The sequence below is a fragment of the Pleurodeles waltl genome, unplaced genomic scaffold, assembly GCF_031143425.1.
Source record: "Pleurodeles waltl isolate 20211129_DDA unplaced genomic scaffold, aPleWal1.hap1.20221129 scaffold_91, whole genome shotgun sequence".
Classification (NCBI taxonomy): Eukaryota; Metazoa; Chordata; class Amphibia; order Caudata; family Salamandridae; genus Pleurodeles; species Pleurodeles waltl.
The window spans coordinates 1,316,811-1,333,037 of record NW_027150403.1 but is presented as its reverse complement, the minus strand read 5'-3'; the positions used below and the strand labels follow the sequence as shown (position 1 = coordinate 1,333,037).

Below are 16,227 nucleotides of genomic sequence, written 5' to 3'. Positions count from 1 at the left end.
TGTGTGTTCTTGGTGAGGGCAGGAAAGCTATTTTCGCTCTCGTACCTTCCTTCCTTGGCTGGCTTGAATGCTGTAGGCTCAGGCTTCATTGCAAAGGTCAAACAGTGAGCAACTGACTGCCGTAAGCTGGCGCAACTCCTCTTGGTGAGCTGTGACAGATGCCCCAGGAGCGTAGTACCTCACGATGGTGAGGGATAGACACAGTCTCTTTTATCTCAGCTTGCCTGTCAGGTGAGGCAGGAAATGCAAATACTGTGAAAAAGCCCAGCGACTCGAACCAGGGACCTTTCGCATGTGAGGTGCGCATGATAACCACTACACTACACAAACAGACACACTTGCCGGCTTGCTTCATGTGGCTATGCATTGTACTGGAACCACCACACTATGGAAACAGACACACCTGCTTGCTTTATGTGGCTATGCATTGGACTGGGATGCAAGGATGAGGGCCAATGTTCATGACGCTCAAAGCTGAGCCTTCTGGAACACGATCTCTTCCCTTGGAAGAAAGGAACTGGGATCACTTTCATTCCAAGAGGTGATTTCAGAACTGGACCCGAAATTACCATGGAGAAGCACTGTGCATTTAATGTTCCTACGAGCACTGCTGCTCCAGCACAGAAAAGCAGTTGCAAAGAAATCTCGCATACCTTCATGATGCTGAACCGTCTCGACGCCAGTATAAAGCATGTATTGCATTGCAACATGACATCTTACAAGAGTGAAAAGCAGAAATACTCCTGTTTAAAACACAGACTGAACCTATAAAGGTAGGGGTTTGTCTGGGATTTGAACCGAGGTCCTCTCACACCCGAAGCGAGAATCATACCCCTATACCAACTAGACTGCCGCTGCATATTCATTTGAAACATCTTCTGAAGCGTCTTTCCGAAAAGCAGGGCCATTTGGAGGCTCTCTCTCTCTAAGCGTGCCATAGCAATTGATATTTTCTGTCAAGGATTTTTTGTTTGTCTCTAGCAAGGCAAGAGGTAGTCAAAATGCCCTGTGCCAGTGAGCTGAACTAGGTCACTGATGTGAAAAGCAGACCCTTTCTGGTAGTTGTAACCCGCTTCAAGTCATGGACCCTTGCACCTTAGACTTCCCAACCAGAAGCACTGAGGGGCCTGCTAGCTCTTGAGCCAGAGGAGCATGCCTCTTGGATTCAAGAACACTTGCTCGATCAGCGCTCGATCAGGCTTGATCAGGCGAGATTTATATTAGTGGCTCATAGGCCTGAAACACTCACCTGGGAGACGCAGGGTGGCTGATTTCCCGGAATGGCCCTTGATGGGGAAATCACCTCCTTTCCCCCGCCTCATTTCAGAATTGTGTGCTAGTCGCAAGACAGTGTTCAGGGGTTCATGGGTACTGCCTACTCCCAGCTGCCTCTCTGTCTTCTTCATGTAAATTGCAAGTCACGAGGAGGCACCATTGCCAATATGCTCCGCCCACCTAACCAAGAAACCTAGTTTGAGCTTGTCTGCCTGTGTTGTTGCAGGGGCAGTGTCTTCTTTGCCCAAAAGGTGGCAGGAGAGCCTCACTTCAAACGATAGAATCAACTGCTTAAGTAGAAACCAGCATGGTAGTTACTGTCATAAAGTGCAGCTCTAACAGAAGGTGTGCCTGAGACGCCCCTTCCAGTAATACACAGAATTTTGATTGAGGGCCCAGCCGATGGGTTGGTGGATTTCTCCTCAAATGCCACAGCAGCTTCCAAAGATAGTGGTGTGAGGAGCTGGCTCTGCAAGCAGAGCAAGATTTAAGGGAAGAAAATACACCTGTCAGAAGTGGGATTTGAACCCACGCCTCCATGAAGAGACCAGAAGGCTCAGCTTCACTGAAGATCAAGCTCTCTTGAGTCTGGCGCCTTAGACCACTCGGCCATCCTGACAGCCAAAACAGTGTGCAGGTCGGACTCTTCAGTCTGCACTTGTTGATTTTGCCGCTTGCAATGTTCCTATCAAAGTCACAGCTTTAAAGGCCCCACAATATAACATGGCCAAGAAAAAAAAAAAAAAACAGAACAAGAAACAATGCACATGCACGACCACCGAGGGATGCAGATAACTTTTTAGCGTCCTGCAATAGTAAAGCACGTTTTACACAGGTCACAAGTTTTTAAAGGTCATTTCTGTCTAAGTGTGCATTGAGAGAGACTGAGGTTTTAGGGAGCAAACACAAAAGCTGCAGCTGCCAAGTGTTTCTGCCCGGTCTCGAACCTGGGACCTTTCGCGTGTGAGGCAAACGTGATAACCACTACACTACAGTTGCTCGGAATGCGAGGGGTAAGTGTGAAAATTGCAGCGGTGTCAGCCAGCATGCATACACTCAGACGTCCTGAAAAATCCCACAGCTGCGGGCAGAGACAGACAAATATCTGATGCCTAATTGCCAGGAAGGAGAGCCTGTGAAATCATCACACAGGGCGCACTGAGAGCAAGCAGGAAGGAAGCCAAGGCATTGTAATCCATTTTTCGCCTGAGGCAAAAAATATGTTTTGCGCAACAATGCTTCGAGTGGAATGAGAAATGCTGAGGGGTTTTGAATTTTGAGCAGGATTTGATTGTTTTCCGCTAAAATGGGCTCGTCCGGAATTTGAACCCGGGACCTCTCGCACCCTAAGCAAGAATCATACCCCTAAACCAACGAGCCTGGGCACAGAAATGCAACGGCTCCGACCCTGCTCGGAGGGTTGGTGACAGAGAGTGGGAGACTACATCCCAAAGCAAGAAACTGCACATGGTGCTCTCTTCTGCAGTACGACTAGAGTCATTTGCATGGTCTTCATCGAACATGACATAAAAAGCCTCTATCCTTTAGACATTTTGGCCCAGATTTACAAGAAAATGACTAAGCGCGACGCTGTGCCAAATTTGCAAGCCCCACGCGCCGTCATTTTCAAAATGCAGGGAAGCGCCGTATTTAGTAGAATACAGCGCACCCCTGTGCTTCCCCCTGCGCCAGCTCTAAATTAGCTGCTGAGCGCCAACGCAGCCGTTCTTGCACCATGGTACAAGGATGACTGCGTTGAGGGGGAAATTGTTTTTGTGCAGGAAGGGACACCTTCCTGCCCAAAAAAAAAATCTTCAATGGTGATTTGCTCTTACTTCTATGTGTGCTGCAGAATGCATCACACATAGAAAGAGCAAAAACAAGGAGAAATGAAAACATTTCTCCTCAGTGCGCCACTCTAACGACACCCCTGGGATGGCGTTGGATTTTGGTGCTGACGCAGATTTACGCCAACTCCTAAATCTGGAGCAGCATCAAAATGCTATGGTGTTGCTGTGGCACACTCCCAACAACACCCATTGCACGCCCCTTCCAGGGAACGCGCTGCGTGCTAAGAGGCCGTATTTACAAGGTGGTGTTAAGCCACAAAAAGTGGCTGAACGCCATCTTGTAAATACCGCGCAGTGCATAGTGCCACCGGGGCGTCACTAAAAGTGATGCTCTGGTGGCGATAGGGCCTTGTAAGTCTGGCACTTTATTTGCTCAAGGTGTGTGTTCTTGGTGAGGGCAGGAAAGCTATTTTCGCTCTCGTACCTTCCTTCCTTGGCTGGCTTGAATGCTGTAGGCTCAGGCTTCATTGCAAAGGTCAAACAGTGAGCAACTGACTGCCGTAAGCTGGCACAACTCCTCTTGGTGAGCTGTGACAGATGCCCCAGGAGCGTAGTACCTCACGATGGTGAGGGATAGACACAGTCTCTTTTATCTCAGCTTGCCTGTCAGGTGAGGCAGGAAATGCAAATACTGTGAAAAAGCCCAGCGACTCGAACCAGGGACTTTTCGCATGTGAGGTGCGCATGATAACCACTACACTACACAAACAGACACACTTGCCGGCTTGCTTCATGTGGCTATGCATTGTACTGGAACCACCACACTATGGAAACAGACACACCTGCTTGCTTTATGTGGCTATGCATTGGACTGGGATGCAAGGATGAGGGCCAATGTTCATGACGCTCAAAGCTGAGCCTTCCGGAACACGATCTCTTCCCTTGGAAGAAAGGAACTGGGATCACTTTCATTCCAAGAGGTGATTTCAGAACTGGACCCGAAATTACCATGGAGAAGCACTGTGCATTTAATGTTCCTACGAGCACTGCTGCTCCAGCACAGAAAAGCAGTTGCAAAGAAATCTCGCATACCTTCATGATGCTGAACCGTCTCGACGCCAGTATAAAGCATGTATTGCATTGCAACATGACATCTTACAAGAGTGAAAAGCAGAAATACTCCTGTTTAAAACACAGACTTAACCTTTAAAGGTAGGGGTTTGTCTGGGATTTGAACCGAGGTCCTCTCACACCCGAAGCGAGAATCATACCCCTATACCAACTAGACTGCCGCTGCAGAGTCATTTGAAACATCTTCTGAAGCGTCTTTCCGAAAAGCAGGGCCATTTGGAGGCTCTCTCTCTCTAAGCGTGCCATAGCAATTGATGTTTTCTGTCAAGGATTTTTTGTTTGTCTCTAGCAAGGCAAGAGGTAGTCAAACTGCCCTGTGCCAGTGAGCTGAACTAGGGCACTGATGTGAAAAGCAGACCCTTTCTGGTAGTTGTAACCCGCTGCAAGTCATGGACCCTTGCACCTTAGACTTCCCAACCAGAAGCACTGAAGGGCCTGCTAGCTCTTGAGCCAGAGGAGCATGCCTCTTGGATTCAAGCACACTTGCTCGATCAGCGCTCGATCAGGCGAGATTTATATTAGTGGCTCATAGGCCTGAAACACTCACCTGGGAGACGCAGGGTGGCTGATTTCCCGGAATGACCCTTGATGGGGAAATCACCTCCTTTCCCCCGCCTCATTTCAGAATTGTGTGCTAGTCGCAAGACAGTGTTCAGGGGTTCATGGGTACTGCCTACTCCCAGCTGCCTCTCTGTCTTCTTCATGTAAATTGCAAGTCACGAGGAGGCACCATTGCCAATATGCTCCGCCCACCTAACCAAGAAACCTAGTTTGAGCTTGTCTGCCTGTGTTGTTGCAGGGGCAGTGTCTTCTTTGCCCAAAAGGTGGCAGGAGAGCCTCACTTCAAACGATAGAATCAACTGCTTAAGTAGAAACCAGCATGGTAGTTACTGTCATAAAGTCCAGCTCTAACAGAAGGTCTGCCTGAGACGCCCCTTCCAGTAATACACAGAATTTTGATTGAGGGCCCAGCCGATGGGTTGGTGGATTTCTCCTCACATGCCACAGCAGCTTCCAAAGATAGTGGTGTGAGGAGCTGGCTCTGCAAGCAGAGCAAGATTTAAGGGAAGAAAATACACCTGTCAGAAGTGGGATTTGAACCCACGCCTCCATGAAGAGACCAGAAGGCTCAGCTTCACTGAAGATCAAGCTCTCTTGAGTCTGGCGCCTTAGACCACTCGGCCATCCTGACAGCCAAAACAGTGTGCAGGTCGGACTCTTCAGTCTGCACTTGTTGATTTTGCCGCTTGCAATGTTCCTATCAAAGTCACAGCTTTAAAGGCCCCACAATATAACATGGCCAAGAAAAAAAAAAAAAAACAGAACAAGAAACAATGCACATGCACGACCACCGAGGGATGCAGATAACTTTTTAGCGTCCTGCAATAGTAAAGCACGTTTTACACAGGTCACAAGTTTTTAAAGGTCATTTCTGTCTAAGTGTGCATTGAGAGAGACTGAGGTTTTAGGGAGCAAACACAAAAGCTGCTGCTGCCAAGTGTTTCTGCCCGGTCTCGAACCGGGGACCTTTCGCGTGTGAGGCAAACATGATAACCACTACACTACAGAAACAAGCTTGCTGGTTTGACTGAAGGAGCACAGTTCCCCTCATATGTTTGCACGATTTCCTCTATACTTTATCAGCAGTTGCTCGGAATGCGAGGGGTAAGTGTGAAAATTGCAGCGGTGTCAGCCAGCATGCATACACTCAGACGTCCTGAAAAATCCCACAGCTGCGGGCAGAGACAGACAAATATCTGATGCCTAATTGCCAGGAAGGAAAGCCTGTGAAATCATCACACAGGGCGCACTGAGAGCAAGCAGGAAGGAAGCCAAGGCATTGTAATCCATTTTTCGCCTGAGGCAAAAAATATGTTTTGCGCAACAATGCTTCGAGTAGAATGAGAAATGTTGAGGGGTTTTGTATTTTGAGCAGGATTTGATTGTTTTCCGCTAAAATGGGCTCGTCCGGGATTTGAACATGGGACCTCTCGCACCCTAAGCGAGAATCATACCCCTAGACCAACAAGCCTGGGCACAGAAATGCAACGGCTCCGACCCTGCTCGGAGGGTTGGTGACAGAGAGTGGGAGACTACATCCCAAAGCAAGAAACTGCACATGGTGCTCTCTTCTGCAGTACGACTAGAGTCATTTGCATGGCCTTCATCGAACATGACATAAAAAGCCTCTATCCTTTAGACATTTTGGCCCAGATTTACAAGAAAATGACTAAGCGCGACGCTGTGCCAAATTTGCAAGCCCCACGCGCCGTCATTTTCAAAATGCAGGGAAGCGCCGTATTTAGTAGAATACAGCGCACCCCTGTGCTTCCCCCTGCGCCAGCTCTAAATTAGCTGCTGAGCGCCAACGCAGCCGTTCTTGCACCATGGTACAAGGATGACTGCATTGAGGGGGAAATTGTTTTTGTGCAGGAAGGGACACCTTCCTGCCCAAAAAAAAAATCTTCAATGGTGATTTGCTCTTACTTCTATGTGTGCTGCAGAATGCATCACACATAGAAAGAGCAAAAACAAGGAGAAATTAAAACATTTCTCCTCAGTGCGCCACTCTAACGACACCCCTGGGATGGCGTTGGATTTTGGTGCTGACGCAGATTTACGCCAACTCCTAAATCTGGAGCAGCATCAAAATGCTATGGTGTTGCTGTGGCACACTCCCAACAACACCCATTGCACGCACCCTTCCAGGGAACGCGCTGCGTGCTAAGAGGCCGTATTTACAAGGTGGTGTTAAGCCACAAAAAGTGGCTGAACGCCATCTTGTAAATACCGCGCAGTGCATAGTGCCACCGGGGCGTCACTAAAAGTGATGCTCCGGTGGCGATAGGGCCTTGTAAGTCTGGCACTTTATTTGCTCAAGGTGTGTGTTCTTGGTGAGGGCAGGAAAGCTATTTTCGCTCTCGTACCTTCCTTCCTTGGCTGGCTTGAATGCTGTAGGCTCAGGCTTCATTGCAAAGGTCAAACAGTGAGCAACTGACTGCCGTAAGCTGGCACAACTCCTCTTGGTGAGCTGTGACAGATGCCCCAGGAGCGTAGTACCTCACGATGGTGAGGGATAGACACAGTCTCTTTTATCTCAGCTTGCCTGTCAGGTGAGGCAGGAAATGCAAATACTGTGAAAAAGCCCAGCGACTCGAACCAGGGACTTTTCGCATGTGAGGTGCGCATGATAACCACTACACTACACAAACAGACACACTTGCCGGCTTGCTTCATGTGGCTATGCATTGTACTGGAACCACCACACTATGGAAACAGACACACCTGCTTGCTTTATGTGGCTATGCATTGGACTGGGATGCAAGGATGAGGGCCAATGTTCATGACGCTCAAAGCTGAGCCTTCCGGAACACGATCTCTTCCCTTGGAAGAAAGGAACTGGGATCACTTTCATTCCAAGAGGTGATTTCAGAACTGGACCCGAAATTACCATGGAGAAGCACTGTGCATTTAATGTTCCTACGAGCACTGCTGCTCCAGCACAGAAAAGCAGTTGCAAAGAAATCTCGCATACCTTCATGATGCTGAACCGTCTCGACGCCAGTATAAAGCATGTATTGCATTGCAACATGACATCTTACAAGAGTGAAAAGCAGAAATACTCCTGTTTAAAACACAGACTGAACCTATAAAGGTAGGGGTTTGTCTGGGATTTGAACCGAGGTCCTCTCACACCCGAAGCTAGAATCATACCCCTATACCAACTAGACTGCCGCTGCATAGTCATTTGAAACATCTTCTGAAGCGTCTTTCCGAAAAACAGGGCCATTTGGAGGCTCTCTCTCTCTAAGCGTGCCATAGCAATTGATGTTTTCTGTCAAGGATTTTTTGTTTGTCTCTAGCAAGGCAAGAGGTAGTCAAAATGCCCTGTGCCAGTGAGCTGAACTAGAGCACTGATGTGAAAAGCAGACCCTTTCTGGTAGTTGTAACCCGCTGCAAGTCATGGACCCTTGCACCTTAGACTTCCCAACCAGAAGCACGGAAGGGCCTGCTAGCTCTTGAGCCAGAGGAGCATGCCTCTTGGATTCAAGCACACTTGCTCGATCAGCGCTCGATCAGGCGAGATTTATATTAGTGGCTCATAGGCCTGAAACACTCACCTGGGAGACGCAGGGTGGCTGATTTCCCGGAATGGCCCTTGATGGGGAAATCACCTCCTTTCCCCCGCCTCATTTCAGAATTGTGTGCTAGTCGCAAGACAGTGTTCAGGGGTTCATGGGTACTGCCTACTCCCAGCTGCCTCTCTGTCTTCTCCATGTAAATTGCAAGTCACGAGGAGGCACCATTGCCAATATGCTCCGCCCACCTAACCAAGAAACCTAGTTTGAGCTTGTCTGCCTGTGTTGTTGCAGGGGCAGTGCCTTCTTTGCCCAAAAGGTGGCAGGAGAGCCTCACTTCAAACGATAGAATCAACTGCTTAAGTAGAAACCAGCATGGTAGTTACTGTCATAAAGTGCAGCTCTAACAGAAGGTGTGCCTGAGACGCCCCTTCCAGTAATACACAGAATTTTGATTGAGGGCCCAGCCGATGGGTTGGTGGATTTCTCCTCACATGCCACAGCAGCTTCCAAAGATAGTGGTGTGAGGAGCTGGCTCTGCAAGCAGAGCAAGATTTAAGGGAAGAAAATACACCTGTCAGAAGTGGGATTTGAACCCACGCCTCCATGAAGAGACCAGAAGGCTCAGCTTCACTGAAGATCAAGCTCTCTTGAGTCTGGCGCCTTAGACCACTCGGCCATCCTGACAGCCAAAACAGTGTGCAGGTCGGACTCTTCAGTCTGCACTTGTTGATTTTGCCGCTTGCAATGTTCCTATCAAAGTCACAGCTTTAAAGGCCCCACAATATAACATGGCCAAGAAAAAAAAAAAAAAACAGAACAAGAAACAATGCACATGCACGACCACCGAGGAATGCAGATAACTTTTTAGCGTCCTGCAATAGTAAAGCACGTTTTACACAGGTCACAAGTTTTTAAAGGTCATTTCTGTCTAAGTGTGCATTGAGAGAGACTGAGGTTTTAGGGAGCAAACACAAAAGCTGCTGCTGCCAAGTGTTTCTGCCCGGTCTCGAACCTGGGACCTTTCGCGTGTGAGGCGAACGTGATAACCACTACACTACAGAAACAAGCTTGCTGGTTTGACTGAAGGAGCACAGTTCCCCTCATATGTTTGCACGATTTCCTCTATACTTTATCAGCAGTTGCTCGGAATGCGAGGGGTAAGTGTGAAAATTGCAGCGGTGTCAGCCAGCATGCATACACTCAGACGTCCTGAAAAATCCCACAGCTGCGGGCAGAGACAGACAAATATCTGATGCCTAATTGCCAGGAAGGAGAGCCTGTGAAATCATCACACAGGGCGCACTGAGAGCAAGCAGGAAGGAAGCCAAGGCATTGTAATCCATTTTTCGCCTGAGGCAAAAAATATGTTTTGCGCAACAATGCTTCGAGTGGAATGAGAAATGTTGAGGGGTTTTGTATTTTGAGCAGGATTTGATTGTTTTCCGCTAAAATGGGCTCGTCCGGGATTTGAACCTGGGACCTCTCGCACCCTAAGCGAGAATCATACCCCTAGACCAACGAGCCTGGGCACAGAAATGCAACGACTCCGACCCTGCTCGGAGGGTTGGTGACAGAGAGTGGGAGACTACATCCCAAAGCAAGAAACTGCACATGGTGCTCTCTTCTGCAGTACGACTAGAGTCATTTGCATGGTCTTCATCGAACATGACATAAAAAGCCTCTATCCTTTAGACATTTTGGCCCAGATTTACAAGAAAATGACTAAGCGCGACGCTGTGCCAAATTTGCAAGCCCCACGCGCCGTCATTTTCAAAATGCAGGGAAGCGCCGTATTTAGTAGAATACAGCGCACCCCTGTGCTTCCCCCTGCGCCAGCTCTAAATTAGCTGCTGAGCGCCAACGCAGCCGTTCTTGCACCATGGTACAAGGATGACTGCGTTGAGGGGGAAATTGTTTTTGTGCAGGAAGGGACACCTTCCTGCCCAAAAAAAAAATCTTCAATGGTGATTTGCTCTTACTTCTATGTGTGCTGCAGAATGCATCACACATAGAAAGAGCAAAAACAAGGAGAAATGAAAACATTTCTCCTCAGTGCGCCACTCTAACGACACCCCTGGGATGGCGTTGGATTTTGGTGCTGATGCAGATTTACGCCAACTCCTAAATCTGGAGCAGCATCAAAATGCTATGGTGTTGCTGTGGCACACTCCCAACAACACCCATTGCACGCACCCTTCCAGGGAACGCGCTGCGTGCTAAGAGGCCGTATTTACAAGGTGGTGTTAAGCCACAAAAAGTGGCTGAACGCCATCTTGTAAATACCGCGCAGTGCATAGTGCCACCGGGGCGTCACTAAAAGTGATGCTCCGGTGGCGATAGGGCCTTGTAAGTCTGGCACTTTATTTGCTCAAGGTGTGTGTTCTTGGTGAGGGCAGGAAAGCTATTTTCGCTCTCGTACCTTCCTTCCTTGGCTGGCTTGAATGCTGTAGGCTCAGGCTTCATTGCAAAGGTCAAACAGTGAGCAACTGACTGCCGTAAGCTGGCACAACTCCTCTTGGTGAGCTGTGACAGATGCCCCAGGAGCGTAGTACCTCACGATGGTGAGGGATAGACACAGTCTCTTTTATCTCAGCTTGCCTGTCAGGTGAGGCAGGAAATGCAAATACTGTGAAAAAGCCCAGCGACTCGAACCAGGGACTTTTCGCATGTGAGGTGCGCATGATAACCACTACACTACACAAACAGACACACTTGCCGGCTTGCTTCATGTGGCTATGCATTGTACTGGAACCACCACACTATGGAAACAGACACACCTGCTTGCTTTATGTGGCTATGCATTGGACTGGGATGCAAGGATGAGGGCCAATGTTCATGACGCTCAAAGCTGAGCCTTCCGGAACACGATCTCTTCCCTTGGAAGAAAGGAACTGGGATCACTTTCATTCCAAGAGGTGATTTCAGAACTGGACCCGAAATTACCATGGAGAAGCACTGTGCATTTAATGTTCCTACGAGCACTGCTGCTCCAGCACAGAAAAGCAGTTGCAAAGAAATCTCGCATACCTTCATGATGCTGAACCGTCTCGACGCCAGTATAAAGCATGTATTGCATTGCAACATGACATCTTACAAGAGTGAAAAGCAGAAATACTCCTGTTTAAAACACAGACTGAACCTTTAAAGGTAGGGGTTTGTCTGGGATTTGAACCGAGGTCCTCTCACACCCGAAGCGAGAATCATACCCCTATACCAACTAGACTGCCGCTGCAGAGTCATTTGAAACATCTTCTGAAGCGTCTTTCCGAAAAGCAGGGCCATTTGGAGGCTCTCTCTCTCTAAGCGTGCCATAGCAATTGATGTTTTCTGTCAAGGATTTTTTGTTTGTCTCTAGCAAGGCAAGAGGTAGTCAAACTGCCCTGTGCCAGTGAGCTGAACTAGGGCACTGATGTGAAAAGCAGACCCTTTCTGGTAGTTGTAACCCGCTGCAAGTCATGGACCCTTGCACCTTAGACTTCCCAACCAGAAGCACTGAAGGGCCTGCTAGCTCTTGAGCCAGAGGAGCATGCCTCTTGGATTCAAGCACACTTGCTCGATCAGCGCTCGATCAGGCGAGATTTATATTAGTGGCTCATAGGCCTGAAACACTCACCTGGGAGACGCAGGGTGGCTGATTTCCCGGAATGACCCTTGATGGGGAAATCACCTCCTTTCCCCCGTCTCATTTCAGAATTGTGTGCTAGGCGCAAGACAGTGTTCAGGGGTTCATGGGTACTGCCTACTCCCAGCTGCCTCTCTGTCTTCTTCATGTAAATTGCAAGTCACGAGGAGGCACCATTGCCAATATGCTCCGCCCACCTAACCAAGAAACCTAGTTTGAGCTTGTCTGCCTGTGTTGTTGCAGGGGCAGTGTCTTCTTTGCCCAAAAGGTGGCAGGAGAGCCTCACTTCAAACGATAGAATCAACTGCTTAAGTAGAAACCAGCATGGTAGTTACTGTCATAAAGTCCAGCTCTAACAGAAGGTGTGCCTGAGACGCCCCTTCCAGTAATACACAGAATTTTGATTGAGGGCCCAGCCGATGGGTTGGTGGATTTCTCCTCACATGCCACAGCAGCTTCCAAAGATAGTGGTGTGAGGAGCTGGCTCTGCAAGCAGAGCAAGATCTAAGGGAAGAAAATACACCTGTCAGAAGGGGGATTTGAACCCACGCCTCCATGAAGAGACCAGAAGGCTCAACTTCACTGAAGATCAAGCTCTCTTGAGTCAGGCGCCTTAGACCACTCGGCCATCCTGACAGCCAAAACAGTGTGCAGGTCGGACTCTTCAGTCTGCACTTGTTGATTTTGCCGCTTGCAATGTTCCTATCAAAGTCACAGCTTTAAAGGCCCCACAATATAACATGGCCAAGAAAAAAAAAAAAAAACAGAACAAGAAACAATGCACATGCACGACCACCGAGGGATGCAGATAACTTTTTAGCGTCCTGCAATAGTAAAGCACGTTTTACACAGGTCACAAGTTTTTAAAGGTCATTTCTGTCTAAGTGTGCATTGAGAGAGACTGAGGTTTTAGGGAACAAACACAAAAGCTGCTGCTGCCAAGTGTTTCTGCCCGGTCTCGAACCGGGGACCTTTCGCGTGTGAGGCTAACGTGATAACCACTACACTACAGAAACAAGCTTGCTGGTTTGACTGAAGGAGCACAGTTCCCCTCATATGTTTGCACAATTTCCTCTATACTTTATCAGCAGTTGCTCGGAATGCGAGGGGTAAGTGTGAAAATTGCAGCGGTGTCAGCCAGCATGCATACACTCAGACGTCCTGAAAAATCCCACAGCTGCGGGCAGAGACAGACAAATATCTGATGCCTAATTGCCAGGAAGGAAAGCCTGTGAAATCATCACACAGGGCGCACTGAGAGCAAGCAGGAAGGAAGCCAAGGCATTGTAATCCATTTTTCGCCCGAGGCAAAAAATATGTTTTGCGCAACAATGCTTCGAGTAGAATGAGAAATGTTGAGGGGTTTTGTATTTTGAGCAGGATTTGATTGTTTTCCGCTAAAATGGGCTCGTCCGGGATTTGAACCCGGGACCTCTCGCACCCTAAGCGAGAATCATACCCCTAGACCAACAAGCCTGGGCACAGAAATGCAACGGCTCCAACCCTGCTCGGAGGGTTGGTGACAGAGAGTGGGAGACTACATCCCAAAGCAAGAAACTGCACATGGTGCTCTCTTCTGCAGTACGACTAGAGTCATTTGCATGGTCTTCATCGAACATGACATAAAAAGCCTCTATCCTTTAGACATTTTGGCCCAGATTTACAAGAAAATGAGTAAGCGCGACGCTGTGCCAAATTTGCAAGCCCCACGCGCCGTCATTTTCAAAATGCAGGGAAGCGCCGTATTTAGTAGAATACAGCGCACCCCTGTGCTTCCCCCTGCGCCAGCTCTAAATTAGCTGCTGAGCGCCAACGCAGCCGTTCTTGCACCATGGTACAAGGATGACTGCGTTGAGGGGGAAATTGTTTTTGTGCAGGAAGGGACACCTTCCTGCCCCAAAAAAAAATCTTCAATGGTGATTTGCTCTTACTTCTATGTGTGCTGCAGAATGCATCACACATAGAAAGAGCAAAAACAAGGAGAAATGAAAACATTTCTCCTCAGTGTGCCACTCTAACGACACCCCTGGGATGGCGTTGGATTTTGGCGCTGACGCAGATTTACGCCAACTCCTAAATCTGGAGCAGCATCAAAATGCTATGGTGTTGCTGTGGCACACTCCCAACAACACCCATTGCACGCCCCTTCCAGGGAACGCGCTGCGTGCTAAGGGGCCGTATTTACAAGGTGGTGTTAAGCCACAAAAAGTGGCTGAACGCCATCTTGTAAATACCGCGCAGTGCATAGTGCCACCGGGGCGTCACTAAAAGTGATGCTCCGGTGGCGATAGGGCCTTGTAAGTCTGGCACTTTATTTGCTCAAGGTGTGTGTTCTTGGTGAGGGCAGGAAAGCTATTTTCGCTCTCGTACCTTCCTTCCTTGGCTGGTTTGAATGCTGTAGGCTCAGGCTTCATTGCAAAGGTCAAACAGTGAGCAACTGACTGCCGTAAGCTGGCGCAACTCCTCTTGGTGAGCTGTGACAGATGCCCCAGGAGCGTAGTACCTCACGATGGTGAGGGATAGACACAGTCTCTTTTATCTCAGCTTGCCTGTCAGGTGAGGCAGGAAATGCAAATACTGTGAAAAAGCCCAGCGACTCGAACCAGGGACCTTTCGCATGTGAGGTGCGCATGATAACCACTACACTACACAAACAGACACACTTGCCGGCTTGCTTCATGTGGCTATGCATTGTACTGGAACCACCACACTATGGAAACAGACACACCTGCTTGCTTTATGTGGCTATGCATTGGACTGGGATGCAAGGATGAGGGCCAATGTTCATGACGCTCAAAGCTGAGCCTTCCGGAACACGATCTCTTCCCTTGGAAGAAAGGAACTGGGATCACTTTCATTCCAAGAGGTGATTTCAGAACTGGACCCGAAATTACCATGGAGAAGCACTGTGCATTTAATGTTCCTACGAGCACTGCTGCTCCAGCACAGAAAAGCAGTTGCAAAGAAATCTCGCATACCTTCATGATGCTGAACCGTCTCGACGCCAGTATAAAGCATGTATTGCATTGCAACATGACATCTTACAAGAGTGAAAAGCATAAATACTCCTGTTTAAAACACAGACTGAACCTATAAAGGTAGGGGTTTGTCTGGGATTTGAACCGAGGTCCTCTCACACCCGAAGCGAGAATCATACCCCTATACCAACTAGACTGCCGCTGCATAGTCATTTGAAACATCTTCTGAAGCGTCTTTCCGAAAAGCAGGGCCATTTGGAGGCTCTCTCTCTCTAAGCGTGCCATAGCAATTGATGTTTTCTGTCAAGGATTTTTTGTTTGTCTCTAGCAAGGCAAGAGGTAGTCAAAATGCCCTGTGCCAGTGAGCTGAACTAGGGCACTGATGTGAAAAGCAGACCCTTTCTGGTAGTTGTAACCCGCTGCAAGTCATGGACCCTTGCACCTTAGACTTCCCAACCAGAAGCACTGAAGGGCCTGCTAGCTCTTGAGCCAGAGGAGCATGCCTCTTGGATTCAAGCACACTTGCTCGATCAGCGCTCGATCAGGCGAGATTTATATTAGTGGCTCATAGGCCTGAAACACTCACCTGGGAGACGCAGGGTGGCTGATTTCCCGGAATGGCCCTTGATGGGGAAATCACCTCCTTTCCCCCGCCTCATTTCAGAATTGTGTGCTAGTCGCAAGACAGTGTTCAGGGGTTCATGGGTACTGCCTACTCCCAGCTGCCTCTCTGTCTTCTTCATGTAAATTGCAAGTCACGAGGAGGCAGCATTGCCAATATGCTCCGCCCACCTAACCAAGAAACCTAGTTTGAGCTTGTCTGCCTGTGTTGTTGCAGGGGCAGTGTCTTCTTTGCCCAAAAGGTGGCAGGAGAGCCTCACTTCAAACGATAGAATCAACTGCTTAAGTAGAAACCAGCATGGTAGTTACTGTCTAAAAGTGCAGCTCTAACAGAAGGTGTGCCTGAGACGCCCCTTCCAGTAATACACAGAATTTTGATTGAGGGCCCAGCCGATGGGTTGGTGGATTTCTCCTCACATGCCACAGCAGCTTCCAAAGATAGTGGTGTGAGGAGCTGGCTCTGCAAGCAGAGGAAGATTTAAGGGAAGAAAATACACCTGTCAGAAGTGGGATTTGAACCCACGCCTCCATGAAGAGACCAGAAGGCTCAGCTTCACTAAAGACCAAGCTCTCTTGAGTCTGGCGCCTTAGACCACTCGGCCATCCTGACAGCCAAAACAGTGTGCAGGTCAGACTCTTCAGTCTGCACTTGTTGATTTTGCCGCTTGCAATGTTCCTATCAAAGTCACAGCTTTAAAGGCCCCACAATATAACATGGCCAAGAAAAA

At 48.7% G+C, this 16,227-nt stretch overlaps 8 non-coding genes across 8 annotated transcripts; all 8 read right to left on the bottom strand.

The window, feature by feature from the left end:
• Positions 1-1,782: 1,782 nt before the first annotated feature.
• On the bottom strand, positions 1,783-1,894 carry TRNAL-CAA (transfer RNA leucine (anticodon CAA)). Its single transcript has 2 exons — positions 1,857-1,894; positions 1,783-1,828 (listed from the first exon to the last, which is right to left on the bottom strand). It is a non-coding gene; the product is annotated as a tRNA-Leu (tRNA).
• A 3,382-nt stretch (positions 1,895-5,276) lies between these two features.
• On the bottom strand, positions 5,277-5,388 carry TRNAL-CAA (transfer RNA leucine (anticodon CAA)). Its single transcript has 2 exons — positions 5,351-5,388; positions 5,277-5,322 (listed from the first exon to the last, which is right to left on the bottom strand). It is a non-coding gene; the product is annotated as a tRNA-Leu (tRNA).
• Positions 5,389-5,695: 307 nt separating this feature from the next.
• On the bottom strand, positions 5,696-5,768 carry TRNAV-CAC (transfer RNA valine (anticodon CAC)). Its single transcript has one exon. It is a non-coding gene; the product is annotated as a tRNA-Val (tRNA).
• A 3,082-nt stretch (positions 5,769-8,850) lies between these two features.
• On the bottom strand, positions 8,851-8,962 carry TRNAL-CAA (transfer RNA leucine (anticodon CAA)). Its single transcript has 2 exons — positions 8,925-8,962; positions 8,851-8,896 (listed from the first exon to the last, which is right to left on the bottom strand). It is a non-coding gene; the product is annotated as a tRNA-Leu (tRNA).
• A 307-nt stretch (positions 8,963-9,269) lies between these two features.
• Positions 9,270-9,342, bottom strand: TRNAV-CAC (transfer RNA valine (anticodon CAC)). Its single transcript has one exon. It is a non-coding gene; the product is annotated as a tRNA-Val (tRNA).
• Positions 9,343-12,843: 3,501 nt separating this feature from the next.
• Positions 12,844-12,916, bottom strand: TRNAV-CAC (transfer RNA valine (anticodon CAC)). The gene has a single exon. It is a non-coding gene; the product is annotated as a tRNA-Val (tRNA).
• A 388-nt stretch (positions 12,917-13,304) lies between these two features.
• Positions 13,305-13,376, bottom strand: TRNAP-AGG (transfer RNA proline (anticodon AGG)). The gene has a single exon. It is a non-coding gene; the product is annotated as a tRNA-Pro (tRNA).
• A 2,621-nt stretch (positions 13,377-15,997) lies between these two features.
• TRNAL-CAA (transfer RNA leucine (anticodon CAA)) lies at positions 15,998-16,109 on the bottom strand. Its single transcript has 2 exons — positions 16,072-16,109; positions 15,998-16,043 (listed from the first exon to the last, which is right to left on the bottom strand). It is a non-coding gene; the product is annotated as a tRNA-Leu (tRNA).
• Positions 16,110-16,227: the final 118 nt, after the last annotated feature.